The sequence below is a fragment of the Charadrius vociferus genome, unplaced genomic scaffold, assembly GCF_000708025.1.
Source record: "Charadrius vociferus isolate BGI_N301 unplaced genomic scaffold, ASM70802v2 scaffold255, whole genome shotgun sequence".
Classification (NCBI taxonomy): domain Eukaryota; kingdom Metazoa; phylum Chordata; class Aves; order Charadriiformes; family Charadriidae; genus Charadrius; species Charadrius vociferus.
In genome coordinates, this window is record NW_009648785.1 from 3,287,349 (window position 1) to 3,309,961 (window position 22,613).

A 22,613-nucleotide genomic window follows, 5' to 3' on the forward strand; every position below is an offset into this window, starting at 1 on the left:
CATCAGTCCAGTACCATAGTACACGGAAATTCACCACTTTTGAATAAGACTACTTGTCAACAGAAGGTAAATATGAAGTTAGAACATAAAGCAAGTATTACAAATTATCAGTTTACAGTTATAATAAGTCAGATGAAGGACACTTCCCAAGGCTTAATTGACAAGGTGGGAAGAACTGATATGCTCAGGGTAATAAACTCAAGGAAACAATTTAGGCCAGAAGATCGCTGAGATTAAAACTGCAATCTTTCAAACAGATCTTTTTTCAGACATGTTTGTTTTGGGGGTGGGGAGGTGGTGTGTTGGTTTTTTGCTTTTTTTTTTTTTAAATATGAAAATGCTGTTTTGCATATCACACATGACCCACAGAAATACAGCTATTAAAAACTGTAATGTAGAAATAGAGTTACCACCACATTCAGAATATACTTCAGAATATATTTGTGCTCAACAAACACACAAAAGGTGTATCTTCCTTGAAGACTTTTTGGTATTAAAAAGACAAGAAACAAGGAAGAGGGTGAGAATTGAAAACATGAAAATCATTAAAATGATAACTGGGCAAAGTTTTGTGACACTGTTGGTTATCCATTAACACACTTGGCTTTTGCACCTGGCTGAGGATATACTGCTCCTAGTTCTCGATATATGTTAGAGCGGCTCTTACAGGTGTCATAGGAAGGATTCAAAACCAGAAAATAATTCACCTTAGAGACCCAACTTAGGAAGAGACATCCCATCTCCTAAAGAAGTCTGAGAAAGATGTGGCTACAATAATACTTCGGGCATGGATAAATCAAATAAGGCTGTTATTTTCTGTTGCTGGAACTATGATGCTTCCTCATCTTGCTCCAGAGTTTGCAATCCCATCATAATAAAGTAGGTTCCTACACAACTGGTAGTAGAAATGCATCCTGAGTACAGTGGAAATCTGGATTGTTGATTTTTTTATTATTTTCTACTCAGTGTTGCCACTTTTAAGATGTGATATCACAGATGACAATCTTTACTATGTTAACAGGGAACTTCTCCAAGTTATTATTGCACAGAAATGTTTTTTCCCTCCCAGGCACCATGGTGACTGCAGTACTAAAAATAAGCACTGTCTACAGAGAGATGAATGAAGATACGAACGTGGCATCCTGCAAGCCACAGCCAATAAAATCACTGAAACTTGGATGGAAATGATATGGAAAGAAAACTCACTGTCGTTTTGCCAACAAACATTTGAAATGCAAGTATCAGAGCTGGAGCCACCTCAGCATGAGTCAGTAGTATCCTACCTGTCCTTCTACTAACCGAGACAGTTTCAACATACAGAGATGACATAATTGCTCTTGACTCAAACTCCAGATTCTATGGTAGCTCTAGGGGTTATAGTCTCTTAAAGTTACAAAATATAGCACAATATAGTCATGATAAACCCGGTAAGTAAGATACCTAGACACTCTGCTGGCCCAAGATGAATCTGTTGCCATGGTGGCTCTGCTTCTCCCAGGTTCTGATCCACGTGGAGGAAAATATGCGTTTTATTAATTAAATAATTAAAAGATTATGTTCAATATGTGTTGGAGTAATTCATTTGATAAGTTATGTAACTCTTTCAAAAAACTACTGGACAACAAATTGTAAAGAAGAGCTGAAGACTGTATACCTTGAGAAATATTTCTTGACTCAAGAAGTGTTTGGATTTTTAATCTGACCCATGTTATTGTGTGTATGTGTATACTACTTGTATCGCTGAAAAGTTCTCATAATCCTAATGTGAAAAGGAACAGTTCTTTCTCTACAGGTCATTGAGACCTCCGCAGAGGGTAAAATGAAAGTCCAGGATGAGTCTGAATAGTATAATTTACAATACAAAGCAGTAAATTATTCCTTAGATTTCCAAAATAATCTTCTGTACCAACGTAAGGTAATACAGGAAAATAAAGCCCTGGTTTATTTCTGCAAGGCTTCCACAAGTAGAGTTTGTAACATTCGCCCATTGGATAGAAAAACTTTATTTCTCTAAGAAATGAGCAAAAAAGAATGTTTTAACTTGTGGATTAAAAGTAAATGAAAAGAGGGGATGCAAGAACATCCCTTAATCTGTATTCCTAGACCTTTATTCTGTTACACCTTTCATCCTGCCAAATAGTATGGTTATCAAGTCAAAAGTAAGCTGATATGCTCATGATACCTGAAAACCATGTTATTTATCAAGAGATCGAAAGGCAGAAACATTTTAGAGTGTGACATCAATTTGCCACCCCAGGTATATAAAACTGTATACAAAGTGATAGGGCACCGGCCTGCAGTTATGGGATGATTGAGGGTAGAGGGGCAGCCAGCTCAGACACCCCTGCAATCATGAAGATTCAGGAGCAAACTAGCTTTGAGCTGAAGAGGACACACCATACCCAACCTGAGGGTCCCTACAGAGGTCTGCCAGCACATGTGGCAAGGTTGGTGATCTGGCTGTGTGGATTCGCTGCAAACATGAATTCACTGGACTGAAACAATCAGGTAAGATAACAAAGGCAAAACAAACCAGGCTTTGCAACAGGGACCATAGATAAACTTAATAATAAAGCTGGAAATACATTTGTTCAGGTGCTAGCATTAAAGGTTTACATTTGCATTGAAAACCTTTGCCCTAATTTTAGAAGGCATCTTTAGATATTTTAATCTAATTTATAACAGATTCAGTTAAAATACAATGCTTAAATATAATTGTAGCTATTGAACCTGCACATATCTTATACAACATCACGTAACACCTTTTGGACTTAGAAGAGCAAAATGTATGACGTATAAACTGAGAGTTCTTAGTGTAGATTCGGAACTACTCTAGTTTGCAATCTTTAATGTTAATTAGACAAACAAACAATATTATTTCATTCTAGTCTCCCCAAAGCTATCAATGAAAGATTAGTAATGTCACTGGAATGAAAGAATGGAAATGCATAATGTTTAAATAGCAGACTAAAAACAGATGTAGAAACTAAAAAGAAAGCCAAAAGGGCAAACAATTCCCTTTTCACCATTTCCCTTCCTTTTTCTTATTCTTTTTAAAGATACCTTCTCAAATAACAGCACAGTGTACAGTCATGATCGCTAGAGCGGTTGCTCAAGAGTTGCAGATGTATTTTCTAACAATGGTCCTGAAATTCTGAAAGTAGAAACAAAAGAGATGTATGGTACATTTAGGGTATTGATTGATCTTTGTATACAACCAAAAAATACCTTCACTTTGTGAGCACAAATTACCAGAAGAAAGTTTAAGGCAACATTTCTACCTTTGGACTCACAGACCTCAATTTTCTTTTCAAGACTATAATAAAGAGTAACCTACAGTTCCACTACCCTAGTGTAAGCACAAATTGGCTGCAGTTTGATGTTTCCTAGGGCTTCCCAGAACTTGGGAAGAAAAACCCATACAGACAAAAGCGCTATCACCTCCCACATGTTCCACCATATCACAGCCCGGGTAGAAGTGGGGACCTCAGCCCTCCCCAGGGAAATTACAGCAGAAGAAATTTGTATGTTCCCAGAGCACTGGAGCTGCACATCAGCTGTGGCCAAGGTTGAAAGAAGAAACTTGTCCTCTTTGGGACACACTCAGGACAGGCTACTTTTTGAATAGCCAGGACTGGAACACAGAAAACAGGTTGTTCTAATTCACAGGTTTGTACCTGGAACCTGAAGTTATATACTAAAAAAATGTCTTCTAAAAGTAGAGAAATATCATAACAGTTGAGTCATTATTTGAAAAATACTGTGAGATTTAATAGCTACCTGTTAATCCACCCCAGGAAGACTTAAAAAGGACGGAACAAACCGATTTCACCTTTAACAAAGCTGCTACCCATGAAGCATTTCATCTCCCAGTGATATAACTATCGTATTTTGCCAGAGGGGCCATTTTCAGGCTTGTTCTGTCTCCCATACATTTTCAGCCCGAAATAAACATAATCACATATCAATTAGGAAACCCTTATCGATCCCTGAATTCCAGACACTGGCTAATATTTGTGTTGCAGCATCTTGTAAGACGTGACACCAGTTATTACATTTTATTTCACTGTTTTCATTTCTGGTACTGAATTCTGAAATTCTGAAAGTAGAAACAAAAGAGATGTATGGTACATTTAGGGTATTGATTGATCTTTGTATACAACCAAAAAATACCTTCACTTTGTGAGCACAAATTACCAGAAGAAAGTTTAAGGCAACATTTCTACCTTTGGACTCACAGACCTCAATTTTCTTTTCAAGACTATAATAAATAATATATACTAAATATATATATATTAGTATATATTTAGTATATATATATATACACTAAATAAATAATATATACTAATAAATAATAAATAATAAATAATTCAAATTTTCTCATTTATTTTTCTAGGAGTGCTGTTGGATAAAGGAATGGATCTGTAATTATACCTTTAATGATGGCTCAAAATTAAATTGCTGCTGTGGATATGCATATTTCTCCAATACCTTACCAAAAAAGGAAAAAATGAAACCCAAAACAAAAACAAAAACAAAAGCCAAGGACTAAAATAATTCAGCAGACCAAATCCATGTATTTCTGGAAGCGATGCAGTATGTTGTAAAAAATACATATCAGATAACAACAGAGATAAAAACCAGAAGGAAATGCAAACAGAGACAAGCATTATTACCAAAGTTAAGATTTCTGGATTAGTGAAACAGAAAACCCTCCTACGGATCCAGATGAAAAATTTTCCTTTAGTTTATTTTCTGTTGTGTGGGTTACTTTTCCATTTCGGTGACTTCTGTAATGGAGGCAATCGGTCGTTATTGACCATTTGTATGGGGCTTCACTCGCAGTAGCATTTTGAGGGGAAAAGTGCCTTTCCAAAAGATCCTATGTTGCTTTAAAGCATGTAACAGTTCCAGTATGCCAAATGCACGTCATGCTGTGAGCCATCACAGCAGTACACAGATATTGATTTAGATAGAAACCAGAGGGCTGGCGAAGATAGAAAGGGCACAGTGTGCTTTCTGATGCGTATGCATTATTTAGCTTTCATAGTTTCATCTGAAGTTAGTGCCTATTTAGATAAAATTATAGAATCCGTATCACTGCGTTCAATACAGGTACACCAAATTACTTCTGAACCAAAGAGATATAGACGATGTGACTTATTTGTTCTTGTAGCTACCAAGAAAATAGTTTTTAGTGACAATCTATTTTTTTTTCTACTTGAAAAATATACCTGGAAAAAGTACCATATTGTGAAAAACAAAGAAAAATAGAGCTTTACACACTCGGTTTCCAAACGGGTACACTAAAGAAATCTATCATGGAAATTCCACTAATTCTAATACCTAGGAATGTCAAATGATTGATTTGAGACAACTAATTGGGAATTTCTCTAATATTGAAACATATCAAAATTCACAGAGTAAGGGAGGCAAAGGCAAAAGAATGCAAGGAAGATGGATTCAACTAACAAAGGTAGGAAAGAATCGAAAGGTCACAAGACATCGTAACATTTACATTAGCATCTTGGATTAAAGTCCCAATGTTTTGTTTTTATTTCCACATTTTCCTAACTTTTCTTTAACTGAGATAGACAAAGAACAGTACCTAGACTCGAAACTTAACAACTGAAATGAACATATTTGTTCCGTATAGCACTACTTCCTTAGAAAGCTACCATAAATCATGAAGCTAACATTCTTTTTGGGTCTGATCTTGTACCTGAGAATGAAATCACAATAATTTATGCAAAGTTTTATGGGTGACTTTACATGCGCAGAAATGAACACGAGAAAAAGCTGAGACTCTCAGATGCCACCGAAAAATATTTTGAATACATTTTGCTACTTAGAACACCATATTTTGCAATTCTGACCAAACTTGTGTACTATTATTGGGTGATGTGGAAATGAGTGACAAATGCAAAAGTTTCAGGGATAGCTATTATCCTTATATTCCTCTGTTCATTCTGATTCTGATTTACCAGACATTTGTACAGAAACATTCTTAACAGTAGTAGTATAAAAAAGGATTATTGTGCGAATAGGAGCTTGCAGACCACACTGAAACACTGCACAATCTCTGCTAACGAGCTGGCAAATAAACGTATTCACATGGAAACACTTACTTGACTTAGTAGCACAGAAACATCAACTTCCAGTCAAACACACACAAGCAGATGATTCTTAGACACCAGCCTATGAGAGCTGAAACCTTCTAAAAACAATAAGCTGGTTTCAAATAAACAAATGAAATGCTTCCTCTTGTATCTTTCTACCAAAACACTAGATAAGAATTTAGTAGACTTCAAAAATTAGGTTATGGTTTACCTGTAAAGTAAGTTCTTCTTTTAACGAAAAATAACCAAACTACACCTGTGACAACCATCATCACCAACTGTATAACACAGATACATATAAAAATGTAAACATAATATATATTTGGTATAATGTTACAAAAAAGCGCCCCATACTAATTCCACCAAAAATGTAATGACAGTTTTTTTTTTTTTTCACCGACAATTATTTATTTGTAAACATGACAACAATAGGAATTATTTTTTACTGGATACAGTACCCCAATTACGTATGGCATAAGGCTGAGCATAATTTAATCAAGAAGAAAAGTTTCCAATTATAACTAGTACTAGCCATTGCATTTTATAATGCTGATGATCCCTTAGAAACATGATATCCTTCTAGGCACATTTAAATTTGTATCTTTAAAGATAGGATTCTCTATTTATTAGAGATGTTTTTATTTATTAGAGATGTTTTTATTTATAGCCTAATATAGAAGTGCACAAATAGACGGAAAGCATACATTTTGTTGTAGAATTGCATGCAATAAATGTTGCTACAGTTACTTCTTTTCTATTATCCATTTTTTAATTTAGAAATCCCTTGAAGGCCTTAGCTAAATTAATGAATTGACATCAGGCAAAACTTCAAAATGGCATTTAAAATTTGAAAGAAGCTACATTTTATTATTTAAATATGATTTAAATCACATTTTGTCTAAAAAGATACCAAAGAAACCTCCCCCCCCGCCACACACACAAATAGCCCCAGAGCAGATCTTTGCAAAAGTTTACTGGGAGAATATTTCTGATAGCAAGCCGAAGTCCTGAACATAGTGCTCTAAATAAGTTAGGGAGATGGGCAAGTCAGGACTGGAAGAACATCCCTTCCCAACCTTAGACCTTGGAGAAACAACTACAAGGGACCGTTCAGCATCCTAATTTGGGGCCCCGGTCCAGCCAGTCTTTTCTGTGCGCTTTTCCTGCAGAAAACATCACAAGAACAGCTGCTTTCACGGGATTTTTCATGGAGTCTCAGGGGATCTTCTTGTTACGTTACTGCAGTATTTTGAATGACAGTCAGCCAGCAAAAACAACAAGAACAAGATCCAAGAGAGGAAAGAGAGGGGATAGGGGATGTAAAGAGACAGGGAAGTAGAAAGACAGATAAGGAAAAAATGGATTACAAAAAGGGAAAAAACAAAAAATATCAGCAAAAATAGGGAGTTGGGGAACAAGAAAATTAGCCAAAACCAGAAATGAGGTGAAAAAGATTTATAGGAAAGAAGTTTCTAAGACAAGAGAAAGGAAAAAGAAAAATAGAGCATCCATCACAAATACAGAATATATTAAAACAACATAAAAAAAGAATTTAAAAGAAACTTAATTTAGAAGAAGAATTAAAATGGAAGGACTGAACAAGGCCTGCAAGAAACTTGCAGTGAGATGCAAGAGATGAATACAAAACAGATGCTGTGTAACTAGAAAGACAGAATAATAAAATTGCAAATAAATGACATTCACACAGGTAGCCCAGCTTAAATACGTGTGTTATTTTATTTTCCATTAGTAATAGAAACATGTGCTGAGTTTGTACTATCCATTTATATCTTCCCTAAAACATTGCAGGAGCAGGTACGACTAATAAGAGCTTGCCTGACACAAGTCTGGTAAACAATGATTGATTTTTGTATATTTATACATTACATTTTTGCTATGTGTTTCTTCCATTCTTTGCAGTGCTGTTGACATAAAGTTAAAATTCCCTGTCTACACACACATACAAACACAGACGGTCAAGATGCAAAACTGTTTGCTTTTTTGCACAACACCCACCCCTCCCCCCCCAACTTTACAAATATTATATAAATTATTGCCATGGGAAGAAAACAGTGAGCCCATATCAGCAATGGGGCTGCTACTGACCCTGAAACTGTGTTTAAAATTTGATCCTGCTCCTTTCCAGGCACCAGGGAACCTCCCATTTACATGCGCTGGGGCAAGATTAAGCCATAATAGTGGATATTCAGATAGGAGAGGGAAGAGATGAGTCATGATTTGAAAAGAGGACTTAAAAAGGAATTAAAGGTAGCAGCAATCATTGTGTGCTTTAAGCCTGAACTGAGGGCTAGGGATGTCAAAAGGAAAGCTTTCATTAGCTTCAGTGCCCTCTGACTCGAGTTCTTTTACATTCTGGAGGGCAGGAAGGATTATGTTTTGGAAAGCTGAGAGATTGAAATCATGCTACACAGGCATTAAAAATGCCTCTTCTCTGCCTCAAGTGTGGCATCATCTCAAACGTGTGACTCCGGGCAGGAATAAGACTGGAAGCTGAGACTCCCAGTCATGAGAACACGATTGCATTCACATCACTTACCTGAGACGAAAAGTATTTTCATGTTTTTCCTCAAGTTACCTCGCTAGCTATTTTTCCACTCTTTCTATTGTTAGTGGACATAGCATAGAAAAAATATTAAAATACCTACTATTGTGAAATATAAATATAAATAAATATTAAAAAAATCACTCCGTTCATTCAGACTCATACAACTAAATAATGTTAACCACAAGGCGGAATCTCAACTAACTGATGAAATCACATTTCCTCAATATTACATTCTACCTTTTCTCATCAATGGATGTTTTAAAGAAAGAAGTAAAAAGATACTGTAAGGGAAGAAAGATATGATTTTAATAGGTAAAACTTCTTAAGTCTCCACTGGCAAAAATAGCTTAATAAGACACAAAACGTTATGCTTTCTCTAGTCTACCTCTCTTCTCTTTCTCCCTACCTCCAAATCCCCAAACTACATGTGAAAAAATTTAATGACAGCATGAATAAAAAAATAAGACTTCAAGTATGCAGATGTGTAATTTTCACACTTTTTTTTCTCATGCAGTTGTCTAGAATTAGCTTTCCAAAGGAAAAAAGATACATTATAACTTCTAAATCTCTCTTTTCCATCTTAAAATATTAAAATATTGCTAATACATGAACTGAGAGGGTTATGTCTATTTTTACTTTAGAGAATGTAGATAAAAGGCAGGCAAAGCAATTTTTTTTTTTCCTGGACTGCTTCACATGCACATACAGCCCTTTCCAGTGTTGTTTTAATCTCAACTGGAGGTGACTACTCATTTGTAAAAGAAAAGAGGTTAAGAGGCACTAAATAAAGATGACAGATAGCTTCATAAAATAATTTAAATTACTCTGAAAAAGAACTGGGTAGAAAACAAAGATGACGCTGTTTACAGTAACAATATTTAAAATGTATTAATTAAACCCAGAGCAGAACTACAAAAGAGAGAGGTGCTTTGAAGATGGAAAGCTCTGAATGCCACAGGAAGCTTTGAAGTTTCTCAGTTTCCTTTGTTTCTCACTCATAATACATGAGGACACTCTGCAGTAGCTAAGCTTTAACTTTCAAGGGACCTTTTTCTGTTTGTTCCACCATTAATGAGAAAAAAAAAAAAATCATACCCTGCTTTTGCTGTTCGACTTTAGAATTCATGGCAGAGAGATTCACTGCTGCCGTAAGAGTTTCTGGTTCCTATTTGGGAAGGCTGATTTAATCTATTGAAGGTTACTCTGCAGTCAGTTGTGCCAAATATATGCCAGACTTTAGCATCAATTAATCAAAGCAGTCACCCAGTACAGCTTCCGTTATACTACGGAGGCAAAGGTAGCAATGCTGGAGCCAGGGCTGGTTTCAAACCTGCTCTTAAAACTGAAACTAAAATTTCAGTTTCATATTCCGTTACTTGATTTTCTCTCCAAGTATCCTCTGGCAATCAGTTTAGCAGGAAGTTATACCAATAGTAGGAAAGATTTTCTAGTGGTACCTTCTTCATGTGCGAGGACAGAGGAATCCAGAGAAAAGGAAGAGTTTAAGGAGTTTTTTACTTCATGATGATGTCCCTGGAAGCTGTTGTTGAGTTCAGTAACTGAATATATTGAATCAAAAGTTGAACTCACACACATTTACAGGTTTCTTCACCTTCTAATTTATCCAAGGGGTAAAAATAACTTTATTTCTTACATGTGATTCCTGCAGCAACAGAGGTGATTCCCCTCCTCTCCTTTCATCCCACTTTATAGATTTAGGTAGAGCGGTTCCACTAGCGGTTCCACTACGGATATTATGTGCATTATCTCCAGAGATAACACGATCACATTGTCATGCAAACATGCAAATCACTACTTCTAGTTGCCATGGTTTCAAATTGAAATGCTGGCATCCTTTTATCATGGCCCAGCATAACTTACTGTAAAAAAAAAAAAAAAAGAAAAAAAGAAAAAAAAAGAAAAGCAGCAAGGCAGAACCTACAGGAGTAGCCTGTGTTACACTGCAGAAATTGAGATAGCTCTAAGCCACCTACTATTTAGAGGACTAAATCCTAGGTATATTTTTTTAAATGCCACTAGAACTTCTGGTGCTGCATCTGGGTGCTGTTAATTAAAACATTTTTACATAAACTGCCTCACATTGCCTCTAATTTAAAATGAAATGAAAGGAAGGAACGTCAGGTTCCCAGCCACAACGCAACACCACTGGGAATGCGCTGCCTTCCAGTTTTAGCACTCAGGAAATACTGCATTAATGCGGTCGGCGTAGCTTTATGGTAAAAAGGAAGGAAAAAAAAAAGTTTTACAAATCTGTTCATTGATTGCTACTACAAAGACTTAGGAGTGAAATACCACAGAAAAAGTGAAGCCCAGGCAAGGGCAGCACAAAATTCTACGTTGCCTTGCCGAGGTGGGCGCGCCTGTACCCCTCACGTATGGGCCACAAACAGCACACTCAGGTTCACTGCTCTAACCTGGCTGGCAGCGCCAGCGTTGAATTAATGGTTGGAGGGATGTGGATGCATCTGGTGGCAATAATATGAAGACCTCAAATTTTCTTGTATAAAATTAGCCAACAGGTGCTAACAGTTTTGAGCGTCTATTAGCACAAAACAGGTTCAAAAGAGGAAAGTAACCGCTGTCTCATGTCTCACCAACCTGTATTTCACCGCTGGACAACTTACTAATTTGCGGCATCTAACTTGCAGTGCCTATGTGAAGAGATTAATTTTCCAGAGACCTCTATAAGAGAATGGAAAGAAAGAACTTCCTACACAGAGTGATTCAGAACTGCATCTTAACTTAGATGCTCTGAATTGTCCTCTGGGGAAGCTTCCCTCCTTCCGAGATCTACATAAGAAGACTCTCCTCCTACTTTAGCTATAAGAATGGGGTGGCCTGAAATGTGGGGGCTGGAATACCTTCCTGAGAGCCACTAATCCATGTCTGGACAGGAATCAACATAAAAAATGAACCAACAGAAGGATTAAACGCAAAGGTAAGGTTAGACAGGACAATTTTGCTTGTGATAAGCCTCAAGAACGAACCTTGAAAGACCTCACCTGCCCCTTCTCAGAATAAGGGAGCCTGGACATCACCCTCCACGTTAGTTAGCACTGAGGGGCTGTTGCTTCTTGTCTGGATGTGACTGTGAGGGGATGATGTTCCTGCTGTCTTTCCCAGACCAATGTTTTCTACAGGTATATGCCTCAAACACATAAAATGGGTATTTTTTTTGCATTTCATCCAAGATAAGCAAAAATAAAATCAGCTAGATGAAAGTTAATAAAACCCAAATGTTCTACATCTAAAAACAAAAACTGAACCAAGATTTAAAGTATTTACTATACAAGAAGTTCACTGTTCTCTCCCCAAAATTAATATTTATCATACTTAATTAAACTCTCTCTTACATGCATGTATACTCCACTTCAAGCCTGCATACTAAATATTATTAATAATTATGACTAGTACACTGACTCACGCAAACACAAATCACCCATCTCCAGAGTCTAAAGAGGTAGTCAGTTCTCATTAGGGGAAGTCCCAAGACATGAGCTCTGGCACTCCTGATTTTATGGAAGATTTTCTGTGTGTTTCTGATTTCTTTCAGTAAGTTAAAATAGCATATAACTTCACATTACCTTGAAGCCTCTTATGGCTTTTCTTCAGCAGCTTTAAGGTAACCTTTCCACTACCTGTAGTGACTGTGTTCCGCACCCTTACATCAGTGCTGAGGAACAGAATTTCTTTGTAAGTTGCAATTTTTAGTGTCAAGGAGAGACGGGATCTCCTTGTCCACCACTCATACAACAGAGCATAGTCCAGAAGAAGTGAGCATTCCACCAATGATTTCAGGACAAACCTGTGTAACAGGACCTTCAGTGTTCTTTCTATACTTTTTACATTAGGAAAGATCTTAGAAAAAAATATTGTCTCCCATACTGTCTTATTTGTAGTAGCTGTATGCACCAAACAAGAATTTTGACATTTTTACAATAGACTAGATCAAGTGTTATCCTTAACAAAACTATAATCTACAGCTCAAAAAAAAAAATCTAAATATTATTTTAAAATAAAATTGCAGTAATTAATACTCACAGTTTTGGACTCACAGAACCCTACCTACAACCTTGGCCTTTTTATTACTCCCTTTGACTAGTACTCAATTGCTTTCAGTTGTTACCTCTCTTCTCTCTGAATAACTTGGTTGATGGTCCAATTAAATCAAACACTTCATAAAAGATCTTTTGATTTAAGGAGACTGGGGCTGGTGCACTCAGGAAGTCTTATCATGCTTTTAAAGAAGGGTAAATGACATTTTCACACCCAGGAAACACACATATAAAAAATATATATCCAAATACTAATGTATTCTACTTTTTCTTCAACATATGATACTTTCCCTGGAAACAAGGTAGCATATGATTTGTCTTAAGTAGGAAAAGCAGCATAATTTTACTGTCTATTTTTGTATTAAGTCTCCTAAGACAAATGTTCTGCCCCATCTGCCAGCACAAACTGAGAGGCTCCAAAATTCCTTCCTCTCCATTTCTCGCTGGTGTTTATCCTCCAATGTGTTCTCTGCACATACCCTTTCTCTGCCACATGTGCCTGTCAGATGATTTGGAAATATATAACTGCCTTGTGGCTACTTTGTTTGATGTAGCTTTGACATTCGCATCTCTGTAGATCTTAGTCTTTGAAACCAACGGAGGAAAAAGAATGTCCTAAAGCAGACTTTATTACTATTGTTACTTCATTGATTTCAGATAAACTCAAGTAGAAATAAATCTGGACCATTAGTATTCAACATAGCATTATTCTGTTAGGAGCACTTAAGAACTTATTAATCAGTCTGAATTGTTGATATCAAGCTGCAAATGCAAACATCCCTTAAATACAGAGCCCCAAATGTAATAATACAGTGGTAAAAAGCTAAAAAAAAAAGGCAGAATACAGTAAGTCTGCCACCTGATGACACAATTAATGGCACAAATAATTTCCTTAAAACCCCGTCTCCAACAATGACCAATCCTAAATACTTAGGGAAGCCTATGCAGAAAGGGAGACTGGTAGAAGTATTTTTCAGAACAGCACTATAAAATAAGTCAGGGCATTTCTGAGCCAGACGTGGTGTTTTGTGTTTTAGCAATTAACGTTTTCTTCTTACACTAATTTATGCATCAGGTTTTTTTTAATCCACATAAATTTTAGTATTCGCCAAAATCTTTGTCAAGGACTTTGTCAGCTTGATACTGCATTGTCTGAAAAAACACTTCTTTCTGCTTGTTGTTCCCAATAGTTAGCAATGAGGACATTGTATACACTATATTAGAAGGACTGTTTGTTATATAAAACATAACAAAATCCATGGCCTCTAGTTCCTATTTGGAGGGCGGAAGAAAGATTCAAACCCTACACAACTTCTCCATGCCAGTCATGATTTTACAGACCTCTATCATATCTTTCCATCAGTCACATCACTTTAAACAGACTCCTATTCTATTTAATCTTCCCCTGTACACCAGATGTTCCCCACCTTTGATCTTCCTTGTCACGCCTCTCTATGTCTTTGCCCATAATAATATACCTTTTGGGGAGGAGGGGAGCAGAGCTTCATGCGTTTAGGGACGCAGGCACAACATGGTTTTGTAACAATGACATAATGATGTTTTCTGTTTTTTTCTCTCTTTGCTTCTCTAACATCTAATTTGCTTTCATTGCTGCTGCTGAGCACTGAACTGGCATTTTCATAAAACTATATATTATAACCTCAAATGTCATTCCCGAGTACTTACAGTTAACTCAGTGTCCATCATTGCATATGTAACGATAGGACTGAGGTTTTATTCACCCCTAAGTATCACATAACGTTTATAAAAATTGAATTTCATCTGCTAATTTATTGCCCAGTCACTCATATGTCCTTCTTCAATGTTACACAGTCAGCCCTTGTCTTGAATATCTTGAATATCTCAAAATCCTCAGCAAGCTATTCTGTCCTTTTTACAGATCATTTATGAATCTGTTGAAGAGCACAAACCTCTGTGGAATTCAGCTGGTGACATCTCTGCATTGTGAAAATGGAACATTTATTCTTACCTTCTGCTGCCTCTCTTTTTACTGACTATTTATCCATGTGAAGACCTCCCTATTATCCCAGAGCAACATAGCTGCTTTGTTGAGAGATACTGCTGAAAGCCTTTTGGAATTATATGGGAACCACATCTATGGTATCTCCCTTCTATGCACACATTTTACTGAATTCAAGGACTTGAAGTTGGGAGGCAGGACTTTCCTTTTCAAAAGCTGAGCCATTGCTAATATGCCTTACGCACTCATGTGTCCAATAGTTTAGTACTTAGAATAATTCATACCAATTTATCCAATATAGATATCAGGGTTAGTGAGTTGTCTTTTCTGTCAATTTTCTGTGTGGCCTTTTCTACAAACTCGTATTATATTTACCGTCTTCCAGTCTGTCAGGGTGAGGCTTTCCCATCACACCTACTGTCTCGGCTATTTCATTTTGGAGAGTTGTTTGAATGATTTTGAGCAAGTATGATCTGGCTATGGTGACTAATTATTCTTCAATTTGCCTATGTGTTCCACAGAATCAATTTCAGACATCGTCTGATGAGTTTCCCATAAAGAAGGATTCTTTCATAGAAACATTACTAAACACTTGAATGGTGAGCATAGATTTATAAAATTAACTCCTTTTTTTCACTTATGGTATCCCTTTCTCAAAGCTGTTTTTCAACACCTTTGATCCTATGGACTCTCTGAAAGGCTTCCTGCCCCAAATAATTTTGAAAATTATTTATTATTAGTTTTTAAGAATTTTGCAGGTTACTTGTCCAACCTTTTTTGCTTACTTTACCACATTTTTATACTTCACTTGCCGTTACCATCCTTTCTATTTTTCTTTCTTAAACACACCTCAGATTTCTTGACGTATCTTCTAGTAACTTCCATTTTCATTCTGTTTTACCATGTTGGCTTGATTTTGGTCCTAAGTTTTTTTACTATGTGGCATGAATTTGGCTGGAATTCCTCATATGATGTCTTTAAACAATCTCCATAGAACTTGAACATATATAACATTTTTCACAGCCCTTTTAGTCATTTTAAAACTATATTTCCTCCCACTTAATTCATTTTCTGGTTTTGAAATTAAGCACAAGAATAGCAGATTTTTGTGCATTTGCTGCCATGTCGAATTACGTAAAACATGGTTTCTGTTATGGAGCCGTTCATTGAGAGAAACATTTTCAGTCAAGTCTTTCACCAGTGCTCAGCACCAAGCTGCTGCTTCCCACAGGTTCTCTGGCTGCCTGGTTCCATCAGATAGTTGTTAATTGGGTCAAAAACCATATATGTGGCAATTCATCCAGAAAGGACACAGCCTTTCTAATCTCACTCAGCCTGTCACTGTATCCATCATAAATCTATCCTATCTCCCCTAGTGTATTGCGTATTTTATTAATTGTTTGTTGTGGGTGGGTTTTTTTTGCTTTTATTCTTTATTCTGTATTCCTTTTCCTATACAGAACTGGAATTTGAATAATAACTCACGAACATGGCTTTGCATGATGTTCTAATCTGATTTGTTTAGGCCCCATCCCTGGAGGTGTTCAAGGCCAGGCTGGATGGGGCTTTGAGCAACCTGGTCTAGTGGGAGGTGTCCCTGCCCATGGCAGGGGGGTTGGAACTAGATGATTTTCAAGGTCCCTTCCAACCTAAACCATTCTAGGATTCTATGATTCTATGATTTGATTATCAGCTTGCTTTAACATATGAAAACTTGAAACTTAAACGCCACAAAATTCAGCAAGGGACTCACACTGTCCTTTGCACATTTTGTATCCTGATACAGCTTTCCTTCCAAATTTGCAATATATTTCTTATGTCAATAGTTAGGCACTCTGGCTTGTACTTAAACTGCAGATGAGTCTTGGGATTCCATCTATCCCCATTGCTCTTGCAGGCAGCCCAGACTAGGTGACCCAAAGCCTTCCTGCCAAGGCCAGCTTCTCATTTGGGAAATATGAATTGCAAGGAGTCCGAACAAAAGCCAACTATGGACCTCCTATAGGCACAGGAAAGGGAACTGGTGATGCATTTTTGGAGTAGTCTGCAATTCAAAGCATTCTGTGTGCACTCTGTGACCTAGCATGGAGTTGTAGCTATTGGGAATCATTACCTTTGGTAAAAGGACACTGCAGACTCTACAGAAAAACATTTATGGATAACATAATAATTGATTTACAGAATAAGAAGAACATCAAACATCATTAAAAGGTTATGTTACATATCAATGCGATTTATCTAGGCACAATCCACCAATGGAAACATTTAAAATACTATTTACAGCTCAGAAAACTATAGCATGATACATGCAGAGATTTTAACAGGATTGCAGACAGGCCACAAATACCCAGAAGCCGAAGCAGGGGTGTTGAATACGTGGAAGCCTGAGCAATTTTGTGCTATTACCACACTGTGCAAACCTCAGTAAGATCCAAATGGTAAACTACATTTTCCATACATTATGCATGCACACATGATGTGCAATTTTCCATACCTTAAGCATCGTCACATTTCAAGGGAAGAAATGCACACATGTTCTGCCTTCGCCTATGCTGAAGGAGATCCAGAACCTTCACCACAAAATATTAAAATTGTGCGGTAAACTTTCCCCACGCTCTGCGTCATGCAGAAGGAGCACATACTTTCCTGCCTCCTAGGAAGGCTGACACACAGGGTAGAGGAGCGCCACACAGATTACTGCGAGTAAAGAAATGTAACTATTTACTAATGTTGCTCACAGTGAAGAACACGAAAAAAAAGCCAATTACTTGCACATATTAAGCAGCTGTGCAACCGGAGATGTGTTTTTCATCACCCCACGTGTTACGCAGTTTCTGCTTCAGAACTCCTCTCCTCTGAGGATCGCACAGCTCTTTGCAAACTTTATCAAAGCTCAGAAAACTTTCTTTCTTCTGTTAGGCCTTCTGCTATTTTTCCCACTTAAAGGAAGATCTAAGGGACGTCACTAAGGTCACACAAATGGCACTGGGTAAATTAAAGGTGTGTGTCAAACTGATTGAGTTTAAATGGCACTGGGTAAATTAAAGGTGTGTGTCAAACTGATTGAGTTTAATATGTGGAAGATTGATAGGAGACCACAACACACTGAATGTCCTCTCAGTTCCTCTGGCCTCAGCCAACAAAAAAGCAAACAAGTGAGCTACACCTAACAAAATAATAGTGTCTACAGTGAAATGTACATCAGCTTAACTAGGTAACTTAAAATACTTTATCTTAACCAATTAAGCTGATTACTTCTCTATTTTAAATCTCAAACTGGCTTTTATTTTCCTAACACATGTATAGGTAAAGAGTGAATGACGGCAACAAGGAGAAAATTAAAATTTTCTGATGAACAATTACAGCACACGCATAAATATTTATTCATGTATCAGCACAAGATATTAGTGTTACTGCCATAAAGCTCTAAGTGTGGTTCCCTGAATCTCAAAAGCATGGATGAAACAACTCTCATCCTTCTCTCTTGGTAGTTCATAAGGAAAAGTTCTTCCTAAAGTCCCTCTAATTATAACTGGGTCATTAGTACAAAGGCTGCACATATGTTCACCTGAACCAAAATATATATTAAAGTCTGATCCAACATACTCATACATAAATTACTTGCAATATGACTGTAAGACTGGATGTGGGAGGAACCACAAGCACATTCAAATCTCGTGTTCCTTCCCAGCTTAGTAGTTAGGGCATCCAACAGTGGAGACAGAAGTTCCCTTCCTCCCAGAGTGTCCATATATTGTTATGCTCCATCATCACTGAAAGGCGCAAAAACAGTACATACAATAACCAAATTTCTGAAGTCTTTCCCATTCTGCCCTCAGAGCCCCAACCACTAGGCCAGCGTCAGGCTGCTCACTGATGGAGCCAGCACCGCTCAGCTCTCACACGTACGTGGGGCAGGTTTCTACAGCAGGGATAGGAAAGACCTTTTCCTTTCCCCTTCTTTTCACCTGTAAATGCCCAGTAACCTGCACTTCAGAGCTAGCTTCAAGGCTGGGAAAATTGTGATTGCCAATCTCCCTGAGGTATGATACGTGTGGACTCTGAGAAACCCACTTCTTGGGGAAGAATCATTGTGTTTTCTTCCTTCTGCCCTTCTGTTTATCCTAAGAAAGAGCTCTGTTTCCAGGACCCTCAGTAAACCTTTTTCAGCTCAATCCAGTTAGTTAAACTCTACTGAGGCAAGAAACTTAGATACTCTATTTGTCCATTTTTCCCCATTGGCTAGCTATAGGTGGCTTCCAGCTCATCATTCAAATGTTTTGCATCATTTTCACTGCTTCCCCACTCCCTGCTTTGACTGTATTCAGAGAAAAGGCTTACCTTTCCTTTCAGAGGTAAATCTCTTAATTTGGAGAGGCTAAGGCCTTATCTATGTTTGTAATTGTCTGCCTCTTGTGCAGTCAAAATCTAGGTAAAATATTAGAAACTAGTATTATTTTCAATACAGCACTGAAATTGAGTAGTGAACCAGTCAAGAAACCAAAGTGTGCTAAATATATTCATATTCTGTGGTATGCTAGAAAACATGTAAATATAGCTGTCCACAGAAATTAGAATAAGAAGCAGTCTGATGTGATCACCAAAGAACAGATCCCAGAGTACATTTTTAAAAAAATGGATAAAGACTATCAGCTTTAAGACTTTAATTACCAGGGAAATTCAGGCATCAGTAGTAAATGACCAGAACAGGAATGGGAGAGTGTTGTAGGTTTATACGTACACATATACAGTAGCTGGTTTACACTGGCATGGTTTGCTTTTGCTTCAGAGTGAACCACTTGCAAGTGGTTCTAAACAAGTTAGAGATCTGCTTATAAAACTATATATTAAAAAACCTATATTCAAAATACTTGAGCAAATTCCCAGGGTAGACGGAGCTGAAGTCTAAATGTCACTGCTCTTTTGGAGACAAGACCAACCTATAACCTTATCAGAACACAAATTATGTCAGTGAACAACATCCAAAACCTGCAGAGGCATTTCAGAGATTTTTGGCATTCTAATTTATGGATTTCATTTGCTGTTTTCTAACTTTCAGGCTGCTCCTTTGGAGAAAGACTTTTTATTTAGTTCACATTTTCTTTAGTTAATATTTTCTTTATTGGTTACAAAAGTCCTGAAAATCTATCACTTTTATCTTTGTGCATTTTGATGACGCATAATACTGATTAGGAAGTGTCTCAGCTGGTAATAAGTTCCCTTCATAATTTTTTTTCAAATGCCGTTTTTATGCAGTTCATACAGGAATCCAATTAGCATATCATTGTGACTGATTAAATATGCCTCACGTAAATTTACATGTCAAAATACATACTGTACTTAAACAAACAGACAAGGATGCCAGTCTTCTGTAAACAGCTTTGCATGCATAAGCTAACTCAGAAACACAAAAGCTTATATTTAAATTCTCAGTGACTACCTGAATAAAGATAGAGTGAAAGGGAGACAGAAAGGTAATGTTACTCATGCATGAAGTGAGAGAATGAATATAGACATTTGTCTCTCTTTGTCTCTGAAGAAAACTATTGACAAGAGATTCCCCATCTGCATATGAGGCTGTCACGTCAGATTAGCTCATCAGGTAATGGAAATTTGGCCTCTGATCCAGAAAAGGTCCCTATGCACTAAGAATCGAGACTGTTTCAAAGAGATTGTATTATCTTAGACAGCAGGATTAAATTAATATGGGAATGACTTCTACTGGAGGAAATTTTTTGTTAAACATGTGCTAATGTTTATTATGCAGAGCATCCACTTCTCATAAGTGATCTTTCTTGACATTTATTCATTACTTTTTGACCTTCCTTGCAACTGAAAAACAAACAAGCGAAGTGCACCCCCTATGAAGCAGTGATGATATAGTTCCAACGAAACCCTCTGAAGATGCACATAGGCTAGCACACATTATGAAACAGTAGAAGAAATTATGCTGTGTTCAGATAGATCAGATTAATACCCCAAAAGTGGAAAAATTACTGAGGTCAATCATAAAGGGCTGGATTCACAAAGGTGGATGTTGCAGCTACTGTTCTTAACCAGCAAAGGGAAGACCCCAGTTTCAATTCTTTCTACAATGAAGAGTTCACTAATTTACATTAAATATGCAATGAAGAAAGGACTTGGAGACGAGCCACCAAACTCCTGAGGAATATCCACATACTAGGCTGCAGTGCTGTGTTCCCTTCTGCTCTCCTGCACTTTAGGTCAGTGAACGTTCAATTATTCCATGCAAAGTGTAACAGCGTCTAGAGGAAAGTCTGGGAACCTTCTCCCAGACTCCTGGGAACTCCTGGGACCTCCTCCTGGGAACTTTACTCACATTGTGATTAAGGAGATGGGTTCAAACTCCCTAAGGCAGAGGAAAACAGTGAATTCCTATCTTCATCCTGACTGAGTGCATTTCTGAGAGGAAACTGATCTTTAATCTATAGAAAATAATCAGGAATACTGATTACACAGATTTACATTGCTCTATGGATGATAAGACAGACGGAATCAACACATCAGGAAAGTAGCAAGTAGTTATAGAGCAAAAGACAAAACCCCCAGTATTACATCACCAGATACATCCGACAGTTGCAAACATTTCCAGGTGAAGTCAAGTCTTTTCCATGACTTCAGTGGAAAACTGGATTAGGCTACAACTGAGCACGGCAGAAAAACAAGAGGCCACCCCAGTCTCGACTTTAATGATGTCCCACATGTAAATAAACATGTAGTTAATTTGATCCATATCGTCTGCTTCTGTTTTCACACAAACCAGAAGAGCAATGGGAGGAACAATACATAACACAGATACTTTCTGCAGATCAATGATGTGTCTCCTAAGGTTGAGATAGTCTATCAAATTGCATATGCTTACTACGGCTGCAGTGCCTCAATCTATATATTCTAGTATAGAAAGAAGAACTACGTAACTCAAGTAAGAGGCTGAAGTAAGAAATGTGATTAAAGGGCAATTCAAAATAAATTCAGAATGTTGAAACAGTGAAATAATAGAAATATCAGGACATTGAAATGACATTTTGTTATTGACATTTCAAAAAGCACAGGTATCATTTAATCTAAAATACATTATATGTATCAGTGGTTGTTATTAAATCCATATACTGGTTCCATTACTTCATTTAATACATAAAAAATTTAGAACAGATTTATGCATTTCCCAGTATCTAAAATCAGCAATTTAGAATGGTTTGTTTTTTGTTGGGTTTTTTTTTTGCCAGATTTAATACTGGCAGAATTAAATGCAGTTTAATTTTTATCCCAAAAGTGAAGAAATGTTTTTAACAAGTTTGAATCCACATCACAACCTTCAGTCTATATTAATAGCAATCTGACTTGTGAATGTTCTAAAAGAAATTGAAAACAGAAATTTATTGTTATAGCTCTAATTGCTGTCAAAAGGATGATGTTATAATACTGACAGTGATAAGTGATGTAAAATTTTTAAATGCTACAGCATGGAGAAAACTGTTATTCTAGTTAATTCAGATCTACTATCTACCTATTTATTTTATCTTTGCGGGAAGCCAGGGACAGATGCTTAATAAAAGTACAAAAAATTCTTACTGGACAATCACAGAAAAAAATCACCTATAGGAAGCTTTTTTCTTCTTTTTTCTTCCTAAAAATTTATGAAAATTTATCACTAGTAAAACCGAGCAACTACTGATGTTTTAACTATTAACAGAAAGCTACAGACAAGTTCTTGTTTTAAGAGAAACAACTACTTTATTACCCCAAATTTTGTTTAATATTAAGTTGCAATCTGAAGGGTGTCTCACACAGTTTCTGCAGAAAAGTCAAGCAAGACCTACACTTAATAAACATTGCCATCTCTTTTGGTG